The sequence below is a fragment of the Hyla sarda genome, chromosome 10 (assembly GCF_029499605.1).
Source record: "Hyla sarda isolate aHylSar1 chromosome 10, aHylSar1.hap1, whole genome shotgun sequence".
Classification (NCBI taxonomy): Eukaryota; Metazoa; Chordata; class Amphibia; order Anura; family Hylidae; genus Hyla; species Hyla sarda.
In genome coordinates this window covers 26637074-26660421 of record NC_079198.1, presented here as the reverse complement: position 1 = coordinate 26660421, position 23348 = coordinate 26637074, and the positions used below count along the sequence as shown (strand labels likewise).

At 46.2% G+C, this 23348-nt stretch overlaps 2 protein-coding genes across 2 annotated transcripts in view; one reads left to right on the top strand and one right to left on the bottom strand.

The window, feature by feature from the left end:
* TRPM4 (transient receptor potential cation channel subfamily M member 4) overlaps window positions 1-1889 on the bottom strand; it is a 215750-nt gene extending 213861 nt beyond the window's left edge. Inside the window, exon 1 of the mRNA XM_056541826.1 lies at window positions 1692-1889. The gene's annotated coding sequence lies outside the window, so the exon portion shown is untranslated. The remainder of the gene's footprint in view (window positions 1-1691) is intronic.
* LOC130293305 (sarcoplasmic reticulum histidine-rich calcium-binding protein-like) overlaps window positions 1-23348 on the top strand; it is a 50684-nt gene that overhangs the window by 1335 nt on the left and 26001 nt on the right. The gene's annotated exons all lie outside the window — the stretch shown is intronic.

Genomic DNA, 23348 nt, shown 5'->3' with positions numbered 1-23348 from the left:
GTTACACAATAGCTGAGGAGTGGGATGTAAGAGCATGTTGGGAGTTGTAGTTCACACAGGAGGGCCACAGGTTTCAGACCACTGTCATAGAGATCATTTAACAGTGCTCTGGTAAAGACCATTGGGGAGATTTATCAAAACCTGTCTAGAGGAGAAATTGCAGTTGCTGAGTTGCCCATAGCAACCAATCAGATTGTTTCTTTCATTTCTGTAAAGACCTCTGGAAAATGAAAGAAGTGATCTGATTGGTTGCTATGGGCAACTCAGCAACTTTTCCTCTGGACAGGTTTTGATAAATCTCCCCCATAAGTTTTGTAAATATCAACAATATATTGTATACAGTTTTGCGCTATGCGTCTATATACAAATGTATTTGTGTTTAGTAGTTATGTTTATTTCAAGGGGTTATCAGCTAAAGAATGAGAATTTGTATGACTATCGGGGGGCAAACTGATGGACCAAGGGGTGTAACTAGGGGCTTTAGTCACACGGAGACACTAGAGGCCAATATGTCACATGGGGTACTTTGCTAATTTTGCACTCACACCCTTTCACCTCTGACTGGACCCTATTAATATAGAGAATTTTTAGGAGGGGATCCAATTTCCCATTCAGTTATATGGCTGACGTGTTCAGTCCCTCCCCATTGAAATGAATGAAAGCCTATATATATGCCACAACTTGCAGTCACCTCTCCACCATAGGGGTGGGCCTGTCTCCCTAAAATTAGTGGGGTCTGTTCATCTGCCAGAACCCAACCAATCTGACTTTGATTACATTTCAGATTGACATTTATTTAGCTGGAAACCCCTGTGACAGCACCAAATAATATTTAAAAAAAACAGGTTCGGTAGTTTATGAGATCTCCTTTTCACTGTTCCTATTCACTTTAAGGCTGCGTTCACACGGCTGTCTAGACCCTTTCCGTTCTTCAGCCATCAAAAACGGACTTTAAAAAAACGGACAATAACGGATGCAATCGGATGTTATCCGTTTGTATCCGTTTTTGTTCAGTTAACAAACAAACAAAAAAATGTTTTTGTTCTGAGCATGCTCAAAAGTAAAAACGGATCAAAAAAAACGACTGAAAACACGGATGCAAATGGATGACATTAAAGGCTCATCCGTTTTCCATAGACTTCAATGTTAAATTTTACGCCAGAAAAAATACTGCATGTGCCGTTTTTTTGGGCATAAAAGAAAACGGAAATGAGTGCAGACGGGTGCAAACGGGTGCAAACGGATGGTAAAAAAAAATCCCATTGACATGAATGGGATTTTTTTTTAACCGTTTTGAATCCGTTTAAAAAAAGAAAACAAAACGGGGATAAAAATACGGGGACAGATGGCCATGTGAACGCACCCTAAGGCAGTGTTTTCCAAACAGTGTGTCTCCAGCTGTTGCAAAACTACAACTACCAGCATGCCCGGACAGCCTTCGGCTGTCCGGGCATGCTGGGAGTTGTAGTTTTGCAACAGCTGGAGACACACTGTTTGAAAAACACTGCTTTAAGGGGTTTCCCATATTGCCGCTTACAAACAGGCTGTTACTGAAGCAATCCCCCCAATTGATATAACTTATCCCATACTCACGACAATAATATAATATACTATTACAATAATATATATTTATAATAAATAGTAATAACCTGCTCATTTTATACATCTGAAATACAGTATCACAGTATTACCATAGTGAGAGAGGGATGAGATGCCGCACAGATACACAGATTCCAGACCAAAGTAGTCGATCACTGCTTCTCCTAAGGCTATGTTCACACACCATTTTGCGAGTCTTATGTTTAGCTGTTTTCCTGTTCCTGCATTGTTTTTTCTAGCCGTTTTTGCTTATGGCCTGTTTTGTCGGCCATTACGGCTCACAATGAGGCTCAAAAAACCACGGGGGGAGGTTTATAGAAACCTGTGCAAAGAATAAGTTGGCCAGTTGCCCATAGCAACCAGTCAGATCGCTTCATTACATTTTTAAATAGGCCTTTGAAAAATGAAAGAAGCGATCTGATTGGTTGCTATGGGCAACTGGGCAACTTTTTCTTTTCCAAGGTTTTGATATATCTCGCCCCCATGTGTGGTGGTTGCTATGGGCAACTGGGCAACGTTTCCTTTGCCCAGGTTTTGATTTTTCTCCCCCATGTGTGGCTTCATTTTTTCATTCGTATTAGGGCCACAGGCCGCAGCCTGACAGAAGGTGGTGACCTGAACTGACATCTGTCAGTACGGGTCCTTAGACCGGTGTTTCCCAACCAGGGTGCCTCCAGATGTTGCAAAACTACAACTCCCAGCACGCCTGGACAGCCTTTGGCTGTCCAGGCATTCTGGGAGTTGTAGTTTAGCAACACCTGGAGGCACCCTGGTTGGGAAACACTGCCTTAGGGTACGTTCACACGGGCGTATTTTTTTGCGGGTTTTCCGCTGCGTATTTGAAAGGGGGCGGGCTCTTCTCGGCTGTCCGCAGCAGATTTTCCGCTGCAGAATTTGCACTGCGGAAAATCCGCTGCAAGCCCCTTTGAAGTAAGTAGGGACTGCGGCGGATTTTTCGCAGCATAAATTCTACCGTGGAAAATCTGTTGCGGACAGCCGAGAAGAGCCCGCCCACTTTCAAATACGCAGCGGAAAACCCGCAAAAAAATACGCCCGTGTGAACGTACCCTTAGACCCACATTCAGGCCAGGACTTGCATCCGTAATACAGATGCAAAACTGTGCCCGTAATACGCCAGTATGATGCAGGCCTAATGCCAAATGTCAGGGTATCAGCTGAGCAGCAGCCTGTATACTGGATATTAGAGTTAAAGTGATATTCCACTATATGCAAGCAGAACATTAAAGGGGTGATCCAGTCAATTCCTTCCAAAAACAGCACCACATCTGTCCTCAGGTTGTGTGTAGTATTACAACATGGTTCCATTCACTTCAATGGAACTGAACTGCAATACATCTCACAACCTGAGGACTGGGGTGGCGCTGTTTTTTTGTTTTTTTTTTAGAAAAAATTAGCTCTGTTTGTTTTTTTTATTCTGAATAACCCCTTTAATAAAGATTTTTGGGACAATGTTGGAGATTAAATTATGAAATGTCTAATTAAAATGAATGCAAAGAAAAGGTTGAGTAGCTACCCATAGCCACAGACACCGCCGGGTCCCGAAGGATCCCATTGACTCTGTATTGGGTCTGTAAGGTTTTCATCAAGGCGTCAGTTGTTTCACAAGAGTTTAGTGGAGAAAACATTATTGCTTACAGTATTTTTTCTCTGCTAAAGTCCCGTAATTTAGACAGACTCATTGAAGGGAGCTTAACGCTAATGTGAACCTACTAAGATTTCACCCCAGCAACACATATAGACATTTATACTGAAAAGTGCAATACACCTTTACTCCAAAAAAAAAAAAGAAAAAGTTTATCGTTAAATGGGTGGTTAAAACCAGATTCCATAAGCAGCGCCACCCTTGTACATGGGCTGTGTCTGGTATTGCAACTCTGACCGATTCAAATGAATAGAAAAGAGCTGCAATACCAGACGCAGACTGAAGACATATGTGGCTCAGTTCCTATTCTCAACCCTCAATTTAATGTCCAGATCCAAAGAAGAATGTCAGATCCCGTCCATTTCAATGTTTGGCTTTACTTTGTAATTTTTGTGACTTCAGCACGAAGAGGGTAACCTGGTAACTGAGAGCTGAGAGGGCAGTGTGTATTTTGGGCCAGATTAACCATGTCAAGCCTGCTCTCTAATTTCCTATGTAGTAACAAATATGCAAAGTCCTTGGTGACGGAGAAGAGGTTAACCTTTCTCGTGTTTGTGTTTCGTGTGCTTATTATAAAGTGGGGACGTGGTGGCAGCCCTGTGCAGCTGCTCCAGCAGATCTCACTTACCACTTAATAAATGCTTTCACTAAACAACCTATGGAGCCTGAATGACTGCTTTGTCTCTGTCACTGTTTTAATGTTCTCTTCCTATCGTTTGGGGTACTACAACTCTCACCCTCTGCTGACAAGAATTATTCGATATGCATTCAATGGTAATGATCCCTGGGTTTACATAGCTACCAAATAACTGTAAATGGGTACTCCGGTGGATTTATTTTTTATTATTATTTTTTTTTTTAAAACAACTGTGCCAGAAAGTTAAACAGATTTATAAATTAGAAAAGAACTCCGTCCGGCATCAAAGTATGGGGTAAAAGGCTTGTCTTTATTTATTCCACAGCAGGATACATACAGATCAAGATGTCTGACGGATTTCGCCCTTTACAGGGCTTAATCGTAGACTCTAGTTCTTTTCTAGTATAAGGAGTTGCCGGAGGCGGTGCCGGAAGTCCGTTGCACAGGTGTGTGAGGTTTCCAGCGCTGGTGAGAGCGGTATCCATATCCTTTTGCCTTACAAGATTTGCAAATTACTTCTATTTAAAATCTTAATCCTTCCAGTGCTTATCAGCTGCTGTATACTACAGAGGAAGTTCATTTCTTTTTAAATTTATTTTCTGTCTGACCACAGTGCTGACACCTCTGTCCATATCAGGTACTGTCCAGAGCAGGAGAGGTTTGCTATGGGGATTTGCTTTGGCTCTGGACAGTTCCTGACATGGACAGAGGTGTCAGCAGAGAGCACTGTGGTCAGACGGAAAATAAATTCAAAAAGAAAAGAACTTCCTGAGGAGCATACAGTAGCTGGAAGGATTAAGATTTTTAAATAGAAGTAATTTACAAATCTTTTTAACTTTTTGGCATCAGATGATTTAAAAAAAAATAGTTTTCAACCGGAGTACCCCTTTAATTCTACATTTACAGTGTAGTTGTGTATACTATAGTATAAAACACTCATATTTCTCTTAAAAAAACACCTATTTTTTAGTTTGTAATGGGAAATCACAGTTCACCTGTGGTTAGGTTTTACACGTGTAATTTTTACGGGGGTAAAAAGAAGTCATGTCACAACACTGTGTGTGTTGTATTGGATTGCCTGGTTAAAAAAAAACCTCTAAAAATGCATATAAATATACTTCAAATAAGTTTCAAAAAGTTAATAGAAAAACACCTCTAAAATACATGTGTAAAACACATACATTTCAAAAGTGAAATACATATGCATGTTTCTGCTTTTATTTTACACCACTTGAACATAGACTAAAAGGGTTTTGTAGAATACAAACCCCATTGTCATATACAGAGGCGTAGCTTGTAGTTTTGGGGCCCCGATGCAAAATCTGCAACTGGGCCCAATATGCCAATTATTGTACTCCTCTCTTATGGAGCAAATGTGTTTTGGGGCCCCCTTAGGCACCAGGGTCCCAGTGTGACTGCTACCTCTACCTGTCCAACATTACACAGACAAAATACCGTATTTATCGGGGTATAACACGCACCCTCATTTTACCAAGGATATTTGGGTAAAAAAAGTTTTTTACCCAAATATCCTTGGTAAAATGAGGGTGCGTGTGTGTGCATGTGTATACCCCGATACACTGTTTCTGACCCCGCAGAAGCCCCCAGGAAAGGCAGGGGGAGAGAGGCCGTCGCTGCCCGCTTCTCTCCCCCTGCCTTTCCTGGGCTCTAGAGCCCGGCTGCCGCCGCTTCTCTCCCCCTTGCTATCGGCGCTGCTGCCCCTTCTCTCCCCCTGGCTATCGGTGGCAATGGGGCAGCGGAGCCGATAGCCAGGGGGAAAGAAGAGGCAGCGGCGCCGATAGCAAGGGGGGGAGAAGCGGCGGCTGCAGGGCTCTAGACCCCAGGACAGGCAGGGGCAGAGAAGCCGGCAGGTCTCTTCACCTGCAAAAGCCACTGCAGTTAATTGATTTAAAGTCCCCGCTTTAAATCATTGAACTGCAGCGGCTTATCGGCGTATAACACGCAGATAGACTTTAGGCTAAAAATTTTTGCCTAAAAAATGCGTGTTATACGTCGATAAATACGGTATTCATATGAATAGGCAAGGTGCATTACTTTATTTTACCTGTGGTGGCACCGTAGGGAAATTGAACACTTGCTGCTAGGTTTTCCCACACTTCACAGCGGATCACCGAATGTCCTAGTAGTGGATCATATTTTATCAGCTTATTGTCAAAAGACCCAATTAACAAGTAGGGATTGCCAAAAGAGGAAAACCTCTTTAAAGGTGCTTTGATTGTTGCGGGGGGGGGGGTCCAAACTGGAACCCCAACTAACTCCAGTACAGGGCCCTGGCTATCCCTTCTGCATGGAGTAGATGGTATGTGCTCCATACATTGTCTGTAGGAGAATTGGAGATACCAGACTGTTGCACACAGCTATCTCTGGTGGCAGGGGCCGGGGTCCCATTCTAAAGATCCCAGGGGGTCCCAGCGGTTGGACCCCCTGATCACACACTTATACCCTATCCTGTGGATTAGGGGATTTAGGGGATTAAATGTGAAAGAGCAACTTTCATCAAACCTTATTTTCTAAACTAACTCAGATTATATTCCCTAACTACTCCTAGCACCCATCCTGCCCTTTAAAAAGCTCTGTATCATACCTTTCCCCTGCTCACATTGTGTGAGCTCCTGGCAGGAGAAAGTGGGCGTTCCCCAGCAGGCGCGACGTCACTGAAGCCTGCGAGAGCTGTGCCTCGCCATGCCCTGTACGCACATCCTGAATTTGGTCTCCTCCCCCCGGCCTGGCAGGAGACTATACAGAACAGAGCCACCAAGTAGCCGTTTTTTCAATCAAATTAAAAACATCTAAAGGTTGAGAATTTTAACCGCAAGTAAATAGCAAAGTGTCTTATAATTACATAAGGAACAATATATTAAAAATGTAGTATGGCGACAGGTACTCTTAAAGTGTGATGTCCACGGGGTGTTAGTTATAATATCTGATCACTTTGTGACGCCAGGGCACCATTATCCTATACACGGTCCGAGGATGGGGGCAGCTTCTCCTGGGCCAGACACGGTGAGTAAATGAACACACCGATGTCAGGTTACAGATAACTGTCTTTACTGAGCTGGGTACAGATGGTAATACACTTACAGCTAGCTTTAGGTGAGAGAGTGCAGAATAACCCCTTGGGAGCCCTGTTGCCTTGCTGGGATTTGTGGTGCCTACACCAAGCAGAATTATACTGACTTGTGAGATGGAAGATTAAATCCTGGTAGCTAGAGTCCTGTCAAGGTACTGAAGCTTCGTCCGTAGGGGCATGAATTTCCTCCTTGCGGGTAATCCTTGCAGGATGACCAGTTGAGAGTTTAGATTTGAAGTAGGCCTCTACCCAGAGCACACGACACACAGCACACCTGAGCTAAGCCGTTGTTCAGGACCAACACTAGGGGGAACTGAAAAACTCCTCCCCCCACTACACAATACAGGGGAGGCTTTATTGGTTCCCATTGGCAGGCAGGGTCACATGGGGTTCACTGCTCTCAATTAAAGGTACAGTAACATGGAAAAACATATATACACTTAACAATAATAGAATTACTTTGAGAAATATATTATCTGACATTATGATATAAACACACTTGATTTAACTGTAACACTCTGGTGGGCCTGACACCTTGCACTACCAAGCTGCCCCAGCCACAGGACAGCTATTGGTGCTGGGACACCCCATAAGTGCTTGATAACCCCTTTAAAACTGCATCAAAAAGAATCCCTAAGCAAAGTTTAGTCAAAAAGAATTAGAACTGTCCGCGGACCCATACAAGTGAATTGCAGTGTAACTCGCAGTGGATTTCCTGCTGCGCAAAGCCCGCTGCTAGTTAGGAGCATGTGAATGTACCCTAAAGGAGTATTCCTTCAATAGTAAATATATACTACAGTAGTTCTACTTCAAGGTCCAGTAGACTTGGGTGTTTGCCTTAAAAACAATAGCCATCTAGGCATGTTGGGGGCCATTCTTATAATTCCCATGGTTTACAGTAACTGCCAGAAGTGCAACATAAAAAAGGAAGGCCATGTGCTATTTGTAGGGGGGGGGGTTGAAACTGTCTTAGGGTGCTTTCCCACTTGGCACATACGCAGCGCAACAGCAGCAGCGGGAAATGCACTGCGTATTCCTTGCTCACTATACACACAGGCAGCCCTGTCTGTGCAGTGAGTTTTGGAGGCGGAGCCACGCTTCACAGTCACGCCGGCACACGGCCCCGCCTCCAAAACTCACTACACACATAGGGCTGCCGCCGGAAAGCCCTGTGTGTATAGTGAGCGAGGAATACGCAACGTATTTCCTGTTGCTGCCGTAAATTTTGCTGCGTATACGCCAGGTGGGAACGCACCCTTATAGTGAGGGATTTGATAGAGGGTAGAGGGATAAGAGGAATGTGGCCGATGATGGGCCATCCTCCATTCTTGCACATGACTCCTCTTCTACGTGAGCATTTCTCTTAACCTCTGCAATAACTTTGGGCTCTGTGATAACATGAAATATTTATGGAAAAGGATGAACAATGGTTAATTTAAAGTCTACTGACATATTACCCCTCGATTCTGTGCTTCGGAGGTTAGCAGCAGTGATCTTTTAAATTTTTGCAGGTGTAACCGTATACAGAGTAGTAGCCAAGCTTCCCTTCACTCGGGGATAATATTTAAAGGGGTACTCCGCTGCTCAGCGTTTGGAACAAACTGTTCCGAACGCTGGAGCCGGCGCCGGGAGCTTGTGATATCATAACCCCACCCCCTCATGACCCCCTCAATGCAAGTCTATGGGAGGGGGCGTGACGGCTGTCACGCCCCCTACCATAGACTTGCATTGAGGGGGCAGGGCATGACGTCATGAGGGGGCAGGGCTATGATGTCACAGGCTCCTGGCACCGGCTCCAGCGTTCTTAACAGTTTGTTCAAAACGCTGAGCAGCGGAGTACCCCTTTAAATGGGTTAGCCAAGAATAGAAAAACACAGCTAATTTCTTTCAAAAACAGCTCCACGTCTTTCTCCAGGTTCTGTGTGGTATTACAACTTGGCTCCATTCACTTCAATGGAACTAAGCTGCAGAACCACACCCAGCCTGGAGACAGACGGGAGCGGTTTATGAAAAAAAAAGTAGCTGTTTTTCTATTCCTGGATAACCCCTTTAATAAGCCTTGTATTGTAATACCCTAATACCCTGGGAAAAAGTAGAGTGGTGTCCCCACAGCAGCCAGCGCCCATGTACTCATGATATGTCATGATATGCCCATGAATCACAGGTTTTTTTTCTCTGCTAAATAACAGACATTTAATAGAAAGGCTAACAGACCCAATTCAAAGAGATTGGGACCTGTTGGGTGCCATAATTCCCTAATTATATGCAACCCCTTTACAGCTCCAGACCAGAGCTTAAAGGGGTTCTCCAGTGAAAACCTTTTTTATTTTAAATCAACTGGTGCCAGAAAGTTAAACATATTTGTAAATTACTTCTAATAAAAAATCTTAATCCTTCCAGTACTTATTATCTGCTGAATGCTACAGAGGAAATTCCTTTCTTTTTGGAACAATGATTACATCACGAGCACAGTGCTCTCTGCTGACATCTCTGTCCATTTTAGCAACCATGCATAGCAGATGTATGCAAAGGGCAGCACGGTGGCTTAGTGGCTTGCAGTGCTGGGGCCTTGGGTTCAAATCCCACTAAGGACAACAATAAAATAACAACTTATTATTATTATAACGTCAGCAAAGAGCACTGTGCTCGTCATGTCATCAGAGAGCATTCCAAAAAGAAAAGAATTTCCTCTGTAGTATTCAGCAGCTAATAAGTACAGGAAGGATTAAGATTTTTTAATAGAAGTAATTTACAAATCTGTTAAAATATTCAGAGCCAGTTGATTTAAAAGAAAAAAGGTTTTCACCGGAGTACCCCTTTAACTTTACTAACAAGGTTCACTTATTTATGTCGGCAGTGAGCAGACTAATATGCAAAAGTTATGTTTGCATGCCAACAAAGCACAATAGTCATTTCAGAAACAGGACGTTATAATGGGCCTGTTTATACAAGAGGACACAATACTGACCCTCTATTGTTCTCCATAAACCGTGCTATCACACCTCACCACCCAGTATCTTAATGGTCCAATATTACATAGAACAATACACGGATGTCAGTCACATGGATTCAATGAGTTTTAGTTCTGGACTTAATGGGGTCCCATGTGGGTCAAAACACAATTTTATTTAAATATATAGAGAGAAATCGTTTTAACAAGTTGCTAAATCCACTTGTCACATTGTGGCTATCCGTCACCTTTCCAATAATTTCACAGAATTGCATAGAATTCATGAAAGTAGATTATTATGTGTCATAAAATAGTTACCCATATCACAAAAGTTAAAGGGATACTCTGCCCCTAGACATCTTATCCCCTATCAAAGGGATAGGGGATAAGATGACTGATCGTGGGGGTCCCACCGCTGGGGACCCCCCTCATCTCCTTGCTGCATTTTTTTGGAGAGTCAGGTGCAGCGCAGGAGGCTCGTGACATCACGGCCGCACCCAGCTCGTGATGTCATGGCCACGCCTATGGGGGGGCTTGATGGCCCATAGACTTGCATTGAGAAGGCGTGACAGCCATGATGGCCCATAGACTTGCATTGAGGTGGCGTGACGGTCGTGATGGCCCATAGACTTGCATTGAGGGGGCATGGCTGTGATGTCACGAGCGGGGAGTGACTGTGATGTCACAAGCTTCTGCCCCCCATGGCCAGTCATCCGGCATGGAGCGAAGTTCGCTCCATGCACCGGAAGTCTAAGGTGTCGAGGCAGAGATTGCGGGGGTCCCCAGCTGCGGGACCCCCGCGATCAGACATCTTATCCCCTAAACTTTGGATAGAGGATAAGATGTCTAGGGGCGGTGTACCCCTTTAAGAAGTGTATAGCACTAGGTGTCACGGACAATTTATAACAGAATATTAATTTTGTTACACCATGCACTATTTTGGCACAAAAAGAAAATCCTTCTGTAGTTCTGTATCAAAAGAGTTTTTCATGTGAAGTTATCTTTTGAAATTTGTCCACATCAAGAAAAAGCCCGCAGATAATGCGGGTAACAGCCGCAGATTGGCTTTGCCCTATATGAGTTGCCAATGGCAATGAAAGATCTATCTGGCTCCTGCAGAGTAATAACAGAGCATTTCTGCTTGTGTAAAGCTGTGTTCATGTGGCGGAATTTCCGAGCAGAATCTGGCAGAAAAATTTCCGCTCAGAAATTCAGCTGCAGCAGAGTCCCATTGTTTTAATGGGATTCTGCTTCACCATGCACACGGTGGTAATTTCTGTGGTGAAAACATCTGCCATGGAACTTCTGATTCCAGCCTCCGCAGAAATAATCAACATGTCAATTCTTTGTACGGAATCTATTGAGAGCCGTTCTAGCGCCGCCTGTAATTGTCCGGTAATTTTCCAGCCAGACATTCAACCATGTGAACATAGTTTAAGGAAGTGATCTGTAACCACCAAGATAGGGCCAGTTTACAATGAGGAAATTCAGATGGAATCCACAGGGGACTTGAGGTGGATTCCACAATAGGTTCCGTGTAGATTCAACTGAATTTCTGTGACTCTGTTCACGCAGTATGTTCTGTGCAGACATTTCTGACATATATCCACACGAAGAATGGACATGTTCATTTTTCAGCGGAAATTCACAAGTAAAATCCCATAAAGTCAATAGATTGTTAAATTTTCTTGCCAAGTTCCACACAAATAGGTGCAAATTCTGCTTTATTTTTGCTTCATGTCACCATAGGGCAGAAAGAGAATTACTATGTGGAAATTTTCCTCGCCATCAGTGTGACCATACCTATATTTTTCCCTTTAATGGTTTTCCTATTTAGAAATTGATAGCATTTCTTCAGAAAATGCCAGACATGTCAAAAAGTTATTGTTTATTTTTACCCACAAAATTCAGCTTTCGTTTTTAAGAGGCCTTTTTAAAAAATGAAAAAAAATCTAATTGTTTGGTATGGCTAAATGCCTCGCTATTTCTTTGCACAAGGTTTAAAAAATCCCCCAACATAAAAATTTGAGTGAGAGCTGTTGTGAGCAATAAAATAGAGGAAAAAAGCGGAGGTAGCGCCTGGTGCGGTGTAGGTCTTTATCCGGTATAGGTGGGTACCCAGGTGGGGGTAGCGTGTTCCTTGCCGGTGATGGTAGCTTGGTATGCAGGCCAGCAGCGTGAGGACGGAGCCCAGCGGAGAGTCCGTAGAGTAATGCAGAAGTATTAGAGGAAAAAAAGCTGCGTTGGCGCTCCCAAGGAAGTAACCCAAGTCGTGGGTATTGATGCAAAATAATGTATTTTTTACAGCATAAAAAAATCAAAGAAAATAATAAATATAAAGCAAGACGCGTTTCGGAAGTCACAGCTCCCTTTTTCAATTGCAGGTGGTTGCTGTATGGCAAGGTAGCAGGTATATGTGTTTAAATACATGAAGAAATGGCGCCAAAACCAGGTGAGCTGGTGACGTCATGTGGGGTGGATGCCGGGGGCAGGGAGGGGCCGGGCATCAAAGACCTAAATAATAAAACATATTCAAAGAAGGGGCAAGAAAACCACATAAAACATGTAAAAAATCATAGGTATAGTCTTTTACAGGAGTATTTGGAAGTTCAAACTGAACCGCGATAATTGTCCGTGGTGGCGACCAATCAGGAAGCTGCCGGCGTCCGTGGGACCAATCAGGAGGCTGTAAGAGGAGGCTGTCATCGCTGTGCAGGGTTGCCGCTGTGGGGAATGAATGGAGACGAGCCCCTTGAAGCTGATTGGCCGTTTGCTGTGAGAGGTGAGGAGGTGGCCAATCAGGAGTGAGCCGTACTATGCTGAGTACCGTTACGATGTCATAGGGGAACATGGGCCGTATGGGGATAAGTCCAAAGAGAGTGGGCGGGGTGCTGATTGGCTGTCCGGGATCTTAGATGAGCCAATCAGAGGGCGGACGTATAAGTCCGGGTTGCGAGTCTTTGTCGCTGGTGGCGGTGGAATAAGGTTAAAAAAAAGTTCAAAAACGTCAGCTGTTAGATCAGTCCGGGTGGCGTCCAATCAGAGTGAAGACATGTATATCCTCTCCGGGAGATTCCTAGAGGCGTCGGTGGCAAATCCATTTTGAATAATACGACCAATAGCTGCTGGGCAGGTCCCGGTGGCGACCAATCCTGAAGAAAGATGTGTTGTAGTGCTGTCAAGATGCCGATGTCAGACTTTATCATCGTCCGGGCGGCTGTCATCTGATCTCGAAGTCCGGAGCACACTCGGAACTTGTCATGGAGGAGCTGGAAACCTGTAAGGGAGTAAGGAGGTAGACGGGGAAGGGAGAGACAGGTGGTTTCTCCCTTCCTCAAACGGCGGCTTGCTGTCGGCTTGTCCCGCATTGAGGAGGCATCTGGTGCGGCTGCAAGGAGGCATCTGGTACGGCTGTCATCGAGGCCCGGAACATACTTGGAAATTGTCATGGAGGAGCTGTAAACCTATAGGGGAGTAAAGAGGTAGAAGGGGAGGGGAGAGACAGGTGATTTTGGTGGCGGCTTGCTGTCAGCTTGTCCCGCAGTGAGGAGGCATCTGATGCGGATGTCATTATGTCATCGGGACGTATGTATTACGTGACGTTTTCAATGTATTCATTCAGACCAGAGAGTGTCAAAGTTTTGAGGGTGAAGATCCAGAAGTTTTCACGTTCCAGATCCGTGAAACCGGACTTCGAGATCAGATGACAGCCCGCCCGGACGATGATAAAGTCTGACATCGGCATCTTGACAGCACTGCAACACATCCTTCTTCAGGATTGGTCGCCACCGGGACCTGCCCAGCAGCTATTGGTCATATTATTCAAAATGGATTTGCCGCCGACGCCTCTAGGAATCTCCCGGAGAGGATATACACGTCTTCACTCTGATTGGACGCCACCCGGACTGATCTAACAGCGATTGGCTGATGTTTTTGAACTTTTTTGAACTTTATTCCACCGCCACCAGCGACAAAGACTCGCAACCCGGACTTATACGTCCCCCTTCTGATTGGCTCATCTAAGATCCCGGACAGCCAATCAGCACCCCGCCCACTCTCTTTGGACTTATCCCCATACGGCCCATGTTCCCCTATGACATCGTAACTGTACTCAGCATAGTACGGCTCGCTCCTGATTGGCCACCTCCTCACCTCTCGCAGCAAACGGCCAATCAGCTTCAAGGGGCTCGTCTCCATTCATTCCCCACAGCGGCAACCCTGCACAGCGATGACAGCCTCCTCTTACTGCCTCCTGATTGGTCCCATGGACGCCGGCAGCTTCCTGATTGGTCGCCACCACGGACAATTATCGCGGCTCAGTTTGAACTTCCAAATACTCCTGTAAAAGACTATACCTATGATTTTTTACATGTTTTATGTGGTTTTCATGCCCCTTCTTTGAATATGTTTTATTATTTAGGTCTTTAATGCCTGGCCCCTACCTGGCCCCGGCATCCACCCCACATGACGTCACCAGCTCACCTGGTTTTGGCGTCATTTCTTCATGTATTTAAACACATATACCTGTTACCTTGCCATACAGCAACCACCTGCAATTGAAAAAGGGAGCTGTGACTCCCGAAACGCGTCTTGCTTTATATTTATTATTTTCTTTGATTGTTTATGCTGTAAAAAATAAAAAAATTTCTATCAATACCCACGACTTGGGTTACTTCCTTGGGAGCGCCAACGCAGCTTTTTCCTCTAATACTTCTGCAGAGCTGTTGTGAGGCAGGGGTCTGGGCCTAGACAGCCATCCAGGAGCGTGTCAGAAGGAAGTTAGAGGAAAGGTCAGGATAGCAACTAGATTTCCTGAGGTGGGGTGGAGTGTGTGTATTCATCATGTGAGGACAGTGCACGCCGTCATGTGAGACAGGTCTTGGTAAAGGAAGCCCCCAGAGAGTGTCACTTGGAGAGTATTGTTAGGACTGATCAAGTTAGCTAAGGTCTTCCCATGGTTTGGTCTGAGGCCTATGTAGACACCGACTGAGAATGTATTGTGTCTAGACCAGTTTCCTAACCATGGTGCATCCAGCTGTTGCAAAACTGCAACTCCCAGCATTCTCTAAATTGGAGTTTTGTGACAGCTGGAGGAGGGAACACTGGTCTAGGTTCTATTGTACCATAGAGAGAGACTGTTACAAACCCAAATCTCTAGAGACTATTTTACCAAAGAGAGACAGTGTTACAGATCTGAATCTCTGGAGACTACTGTACCAAAGAGAGGGACTATTACAGATCCAAATCTCTAGAGACTACGATACCAAAGAAAGAGACTGTTACAGATCCAAATCTCTAGAGACTACCGTACCAAAGAAAGAGACTGTTACAGATCCAAATCTCTAGAGACTACCTTACCAAAGAGAGAGAGAATGTTACAGATCCAAATCTCTAGAGACTACTGTACCAAAGAGAGAGTGTCACAATCTGAATCTCGGGAGACTACTGTACCAAAGAGAGAGACTGTTACAGAACTGAATCTTTATATGTTCTTTTTAAGCAGTGCGAATGGTTCCACAAAACAGGGTGTAAAAATAAAGTTGAACTGTGTGTTGTGAAACAAATTACAGGGGAGGCGTCATCCCCATTTAGAGAGTACATACTTGGACTGTGTTAAAAAGTCAGTAACCACCAAGTGTGTAGGTAAGAAGAATAGAATGTCATCAATGCCATCAAAATAGATGTCATTTTCCAATCATTATTGCTGGTGGATATTGGGTCCAGTTGTGTAAGAGTTTTACTATTTTTACCTGAAATCTGTACTATGCACCTTTGGAGATACCTCTTTTGAATGCTGTTTTCAAGCTCCAGCATAGGGTGAAGTAAACTTGAAGCCAGAGTCCATGGTATGCGGCTAGGGTTGCCACCTGACCGGTATTTTACCGCCACCGTCATTGCATATTAAAAATACCGGCAATGCAATGGCTCGTATTTATCCAACCAATCCTCCAACTCCCGGAATGTTGCACCATAACCTATACCAGTGTTTTCCAACCAGAGGGCCGCCAACTGTTTCAAAACTACAGCTCCCAGCATGCCAGGACAGCCAACGAATTGTAGTTTTGCAACAACTGGAGGCCCCCCTGGTTAGGAAACATGGACCTATACTACACTGCTCACAAAAATAAAGGGAACACTTAAACAACACAATGTAACTCTGAGTCAATGACACTTCTGTGAAATCCCACTGTCCACTCAGGAAGCAACACTGATTGACAATCAAATTCACATGCTGTTGTGCAAATGGAACAGACAACAGGTGGAAATTATAGGCAATTAGCAAGACATCCCCCAATAAAGGAGTGGTTCTGCAGGTGGTGACCACAGACCACTACTCAGTTCCTATGCTTCCTGACTGATGTTTTGGTCACTTTTGAATGCTGGCAGTGCTTTCACTCTAGTGGTAGCATGAGACGGAGTCTACAACCCACACAAGTGGCTGAGGTAGTGCAGCTCATCCAGGATGGCACATCAATGCGAGCTGTGGCAAGAAGGTTTGCTGTGTCTGTCAGTGTAGTGTCCAGAGCATGGAGGCACTACCAGGAGACAGGTCAGTACATCAGGAGACATGGAGGATGCCGTAGGAGGGCAACCACCCAGCCGCAGGACCGCTATGTCTGCCTTTGTTCAAAGAGGAGCAGGAGGAGCACTGTCAGAGCCCTGCAAAATGACCTCCAGCAGGCCACAAATGTATCCACTCAAATGGTCAGAATGAGGGTGGTTCACACGGAGTCTGGAGACACTGTGGAGAACATTCTGCTGCCTGCAACATCCTCCAGCATGACCGGTTTGGCGGTGGGTCAGTAATGGTGTGGGGTGGCATTTCTTTGGGGGGCATGTGCTTGCCAGAAGTAGCCAGACTGCCATTAGGTACAGAGATGAGATCCTCAGACCCCTTGTGAGACCATATGCTGGTGCGGTTGGCCCTGGGTTCCTCCTAATGCAAGACAGTGCTAGACCTCATTTGGCTGGAGTGTGTCAGCAGTTCCTGCAAGAGGAAGGCATTGATGCTATGGACTGGCCCAACTGTTCCCCAGACCTGAATCCGATTGAGCACATCTGGGACATCATGTCTCGCTCCATCCACCAATGCCACGTTGCACCGCAGACTGTCCAGGAGTTGGCAGATGCTTTAGTCCAGGTCTGGGAGGACATCCCTCAGGAGACCATCGGCCACCTCATCAGGATCATGCCCAGGTGTTGTAGGGAGATCATACGGGCACGTGGAGGCCACACACACTACTAAGCCTCATTTTGACTTGTTTTAAGGACATTACATAAAGTTGGATCAGACTGTAGTGGTTTGATTTTGAGTGTGACTCCATATCCAGACCTCCATGAGTTGATAAATTTGATTTCCATTGATAATGTTTGTGTGATTTTGTTGTCAGCACATTCAGCTATGTAAAGACAAAAGTATTTCATACGATCAGTTCATTCATTCAGATCTAGGATGTGTTATCGCAGTGTTCCCTTTATTTTTTTGAGCAGTGTATGTACTACCATATAGTCCAAAATGCTGGGAATTGTAGTTTTTGTTTGAGGCAGCTGCTGAGCCACAGGCTGTATCAGAGGATGCTGGGAGTTATAGCTAGTAACTAACTGCAAATCCCGGATTTAATAAAAAAAAACTATCAAAAAGTCACATGAAAACAAAAATGGTACTGTTAAAAGCTACAGATCCGGGCACAAAACATGAGCCCTCATACAGGCCGGTGTAAGGAGAAATAAAAAAAGTTATAGGGGTCAGAATAGGACAAAATTTCCCCCACATATGTGTATTCTGTGATGTTACGCATATATAATAAAATATGCAAATTAGCATGGCCGGTATTTTTTGGGAAGAAAGGTGGCAACCCTATATGCAGCCCTGAGTAAGATGTTGGTGTAGCTCTGTTGCTCTTGGGTGCAGGGAAGCTGGCAGGTAATGGGTTACTAGCAGATGGCACAAATGAGTTAATCTAAAGGGGGAACATGGTAAATAGACATGAATTATGTAACAGAAAAGAATAGTAAAAAAAATTATATATAAATATATATATATATATATATATATATATATATATATATATATTGTCACGATGCCGGCTGGCAGGAGGTGGATCCTCTGTGCCAGAGAGGAATAGCGAGGACCGTGCTAGTGGACCGGTTCTAAGACACTACAGGTTTTCACCAGAGCCCGCCGCAAAGCGGGATGGTCTTGCTGCGGCGGTAGTGACCAGGTCGTATCCACTAGCAACGGCTCACCTCTCTGGCTGCTGAAGATAGGCGAGGTACAAGGGAGTAGGCAGAAGCAAAGTCGGACGTAGCAGAAGGTCGGGGGCAGGCGGCAAGGTTCGTAGTCAGGGGAGATAACAGAAGGTCTGGTACACAGGGTATAAACACACAAAAACGCTTTCACTAGGCTCAAGGCAACAAGATCCGGCAAGGGAGTGCAAGGGAGGAGACTAGATATAAGCAGGGAACAGGTGGGAACCAATTAAGCTAATTGGGCCAGGCACCAATCATTGGTGCACTGGCCCTTTAAGTCTCAGGGAGCTGGCGCGCGCGCGCCCTAGAGAGCGGAGCCGCGCGCGCCAGCACATGACCGCAGGAGACGGGAACGGGTAAGTGACCTGGGATGCGACTCGCGAGCGGGCGCGTCCCGCTGTGCGAATCGCATCCCCAACGGCCATGAGAGAGCAGCGCTCCCGGTCAGCGGGACTGACCGGGGAGCTGCAGGGAAAGAGACGCCGTGAGCGCTCCGGGGAGGAGCGGGGACCCGGAGCGCTAGGCGTAACAGTACCCCCCCCCTTAGGTCTCCCCTTCTCTTTATCGGGTAACTGCCTCCCCTGGGATGAGGACACCGGGAAAGGATGGAGGGATTCCTCAACGGCAGGCAGAACCGCAGGAGTAGGAATGGGGAGAGAGGGCAGAGGGCGGGACCTGGCACGGGGCAGTGTGACACCAGGACGAGGGCCATGAGGGGACACAGAAGCTTGCCTGATGGAACTGGGAGGGGGGGAGGGGCATTTCCTGTGGCAGGCAGAGTCCTTAATGACCTTAGGGGGACCAGATACAGGAGGAACCACAGAGTTACGGCAAGGGTTACTGGGAACCGGTTTTAGACAGTTCTTGGAACAAGAGGACCCCCAACTCTTGATCTCCCCAGTGGACCAATCCAGGGTTGGGGAATGAAGTTGAAGCCAGGGAAGTCCAAGGAGAATTTCCGAGGTGCAATTGGGGAGGACCAAAAGTTCAATCCTCTCGTGATGAGATCCGATGCTCATAAGAAGGGGCTCCGTGCGGAAACGTATGGTACAGTCCAACCTGGCTCCGTTGACCGCGGAGATGCGGAGTGGCTTGACAAGACGGGTCACCGGAATATGGAATTTATTCACAAAGGACTCCCGAATAAAATTCCCAGAAGCTCCAGAGTCCAGGCAGGCCACGGCTGAGAGGGGAGAGCTGGCTGAAGTGGAAATCCGAACAGGTACCGTGAGACGTGGAGAAGCCGACTTGGCATCAAGAGACGCCACACCCACGAGAGCTGAGTGCGAGCGTGCGTTTCCCAGACGTGGAGGACGGATTGGGCAATCCACCAGAAAATGTTCAGTACTGGCACAGTACAAACAAAGATTCTCTTCCTTACGGCGATTCCTCTCTTCCAGGGTCAGGCGAGACCGATCCACTTGCATGGCCTCCTCGGCGGGAGGCCTAGGCGCAGATTGCAGTGGAGACTGTGGGAGAGGTGGCCAGAGATCTAAGTCTTTTTCCTGGCGGAGCTCTTGATGCCTCTCAGAAAAACGCATGTCAATGCGAGTGGCTAGATGAATGAGTTCATGCAGGCTAGCAGGAGTCTCTCGTGCGGCCAGAACATCTTTAATGTTGCTGGATAGGCCTTTTTTAAAGGTCGCGCAGAGAGCCTCATTATTCCAGGAAAGTTCAGAAGCAAGAGTACGGAATTGTATGGCGTACTCGCCAACGGAAGAATTACCCTGGACCAGGTTCAGCAGGGCAGTCTCAGCAGAAGAGGCTCGGGCAGGTTCCTCAAAGACACTTCGAATTTCCGAGAAGAAGGAGTGTACAGAGGCAGTGACGGGGTCATCGCGGTCCCAGAGCGGTGTGGCCCATGACAGGGCTTTTCCAGACAGAAGGCTGACTACGAAAGCCACCTTAGACCTTTCAGTAGGAAACTGATCCGACATCATCTCTAAGTGCAAGGAACATTGCGAAAGAAAGCCACGGCAAAACTTAGAGTCCCCATTAAATTTGTCCGGCAAGGACAGGCGGAGGCTAGGAGCGGCCACTCGCCGCGGAAGGGGTGCTGGAGCTGGCGGAGGAGATGATTGTTGCTGCTGTAGCTGCGACTGTACTTGCTGTAGTTGTGACTGGAGTTGCTGTGTCATGGTAGTCAAGTACGACAGCTGGTGATCTTGTTGCGCTATCTGTTGCGACTGCTGGGCGATCTGACGAGCTTGCTGGGCGACCAGCGTAGGGAGGTCAGCGACCCCTGGCAGAGGAACTTCAGCGGGATCCATGGCCGGATCTACTGTCACGATGCCGGCTGGCAGGAGGTGGATCCTCTGTGCCAGAGAGGAATAGCGAGGACCGTGCTAGTGGACCGGTTCTAAGACACTACAGGTTTTCACCAGAGCCCGCCGCAAAGCGGGATGGTCTTGCTGCGGCGGTAGTGACCAGGTCGTATCCACTAGCAACGGCTCACCTCTCTGGCTGCTGAAGATAGGCGAGGTACAAGGGAGTAGGCAGAAGCAAAGTCGGACGTAGCAGAAGGTCGGGGGCAGGCGGCAAGGTTCGTAGTCAGGGGAGATAACAGAAGGTCTGGTACACAGGGTATAAACACACAAAAACGCTTTCACTAGGCTCAAGGCAACAAGATCCGGCAAGGGAGTGCAAGGGAGGAGACTAGATATAAGCAGGGAACAGGTGGGAACCAATTAAGCTAATTGGGCCAGGCACCAATCATTGGTGCACTGGCCCTTTAAGTCTCAGGGAGCTGGCGCGCGCGCGCCCTAGAGAGCGGAGCCGCGCGCGCCAGCACATGACCGCAGGAGACGGGAACGGGTAAGTGACCTGGGATGCGACTCGCGAGCGGGCGCGTCCCGCTGTGCGAATCGCATCCCCAACGGCCATGAGAGAGCAGCGCTCCCGGTCAGCGGGACTGACCGGGGAGCTGCAGGGAAAGAGACGCCGTGAGCGCTCCGGGGAGGAGCGGGGACCCGGAGCGCTAGGCGTAACATATATATATATATATACAGTTCCCGTATCAGGTTTTTGATTAAAAAAAAAAGCGCATTCCTCAAAACCTGACTAAACTGTATCAAAATGTGTGTACAAATTTTAATCCGTATACGGTTGAAAACCATATATGGTTTGAAAAAAGATGTCCGGTTGCATCCGTTTTTTTAGGAAAAAAAACGTATATGTTTTTAACTTTTCACTCCATTATGAATAAAGTTTCACTTGTTTGATTGAAATTCTGTGCAAAGTCAAAAACTGTATGGTGAAAACCGGATGGAACCGTATGGTTCTGTACGGTTCCCATTGACTCCCATGTTTAAAAAAAAAAAAAACGTACACGTTTCAATATGGTTTTTCACCCGACCAAAAACCGTGGTAGGCTACGGTTTTGGGTATGGGAAAAAAACTCACAAAACCGTACAGGATGCAAAATGGACACAACCGGATGCATCGTTTGGCATACAATTTTCAATGGAGAGTCAATGCAAACAGTTTTCAATATGGTTCCGTACGGTTTTCAAATTGAAAATGTATACGGGAACTGTATTGCAAGAATGTGGTGTGAACCCAGCCTCAAAGTGACAAAAGGGATCCCCACAGACAGCAAATATCATGACGCCACAAGGTCACGGGTTATGTTGTTCACATTGCCTGTACATAGAGACAACTAGACACACAGTGATAAACAAGAAATTCTTTCATCTGTGCCTCTAGGTGCTTCTCCGAGAACGGAAAACACATTAATTTAGATGTCACCAAGGGCAAAGTGTGCACTTGAGGTGTTTATTACAAAGAGACTAAACATACAAATACTGGGTAGACGACTAAGGTAAGATTGACTTAGTCATGACGGAAGCATTGGTCATAGATTGTGAGGGAGATTGATCAAAACAAGTGTAGAGGAAACATTGACCAGTTGCCCATAGTAACCAATCAGATTGCTTCTTTTATATTTCAAAGGCCTCTTCAAAAATTAAAGAAGCGATCTGATTGGTTGCTATGGGCAACTGGTCAACTTTTCCTCGGCACAGGTTTTGATAAATCTCCCCCACAGGGGGAGATTTATCAAAACCTGTGCCGAGGAAAAGTTGACCAGCTGCCCATAGTAACCAATCAGGTTATGTGCCTATTGGGGTCTTCTTATTGGGGATCACATAGGAAGAAAGAAACATTAAGAAATTCCACCTATAAACTCTAATAAAAGGTTCTGCTAGATGAAGGAGTCATCAAAGTTGTCCCTTTCTTGTGGCAGCTGTCCTGATGGTGAGATGAGTGACGGAGGTCTGGCAGCTGGGACCCCCAGCCAACAGAATTATCACTATCCAACAATGCAACAAGTAAAATGTAACTAAACATGGTGTCTGCTGAAGTTAACATGTGACAAGGATGTCAAAACCTACAAGGATGTGCCAAGTCCTCCAGAACAAGTGGCCCCCTCCGAAAATACCTTTAGGGCTCGTTCACATGGACAGGCAACTTGCACATCGCAGCGTGTCTGCTCGTAGCGGTGGATTGCCGCTATGAGCAGGCACAGTTGGAGGCCCAATGTAGGGGTCCATCCTCGACAGATCCGTAGCGTAAAATACGCTGTGGATCCGTCCATGTGAACGAACCCTTAGCCTAGGTTTCCACACAGTGGAAAGATTGATGTATTTTTGTGCACGTTTTTCTTTTACGTTAACTATTAAAGAACATCTGCAGCAAAGTACAAATTATCCCCTATCCACAGGATAAGGCATAAGTGTCTGATCGTGGGGGTCCGAATGCTGGGACCCCCCTGCGATCTCCCAAATGAGGCCCCGTATTGCCGCTCTATGTGAGTGGCTAATGCGCGTAGCGACTACCTCTCTGAGGTCTACGGTACGCCCCCTCCACACCCCCTCCCCATACAGTATTTTGGGAGAGGCGGGGAGGCACGAACATTGCCTCCCCGCCTCTCCCATAGAGATACATGGAGAAGGCGTGTCGGCTGTGATGTCACGCTGCGGCCTGCACACCTCCTGCACAGGAGAGCCGCGACAGAGCCGTGCAGGAGATTGCGGGGTTCCCTGCGGTCGGATCTCCCGCAATCAAACACTTATCCCCTATCCTGTGGATAAGGCATAAATTCTATTTTGCTACAGATGTCCTTTAATTTACTTTACTTTACTTTAATTTACTTATTCTC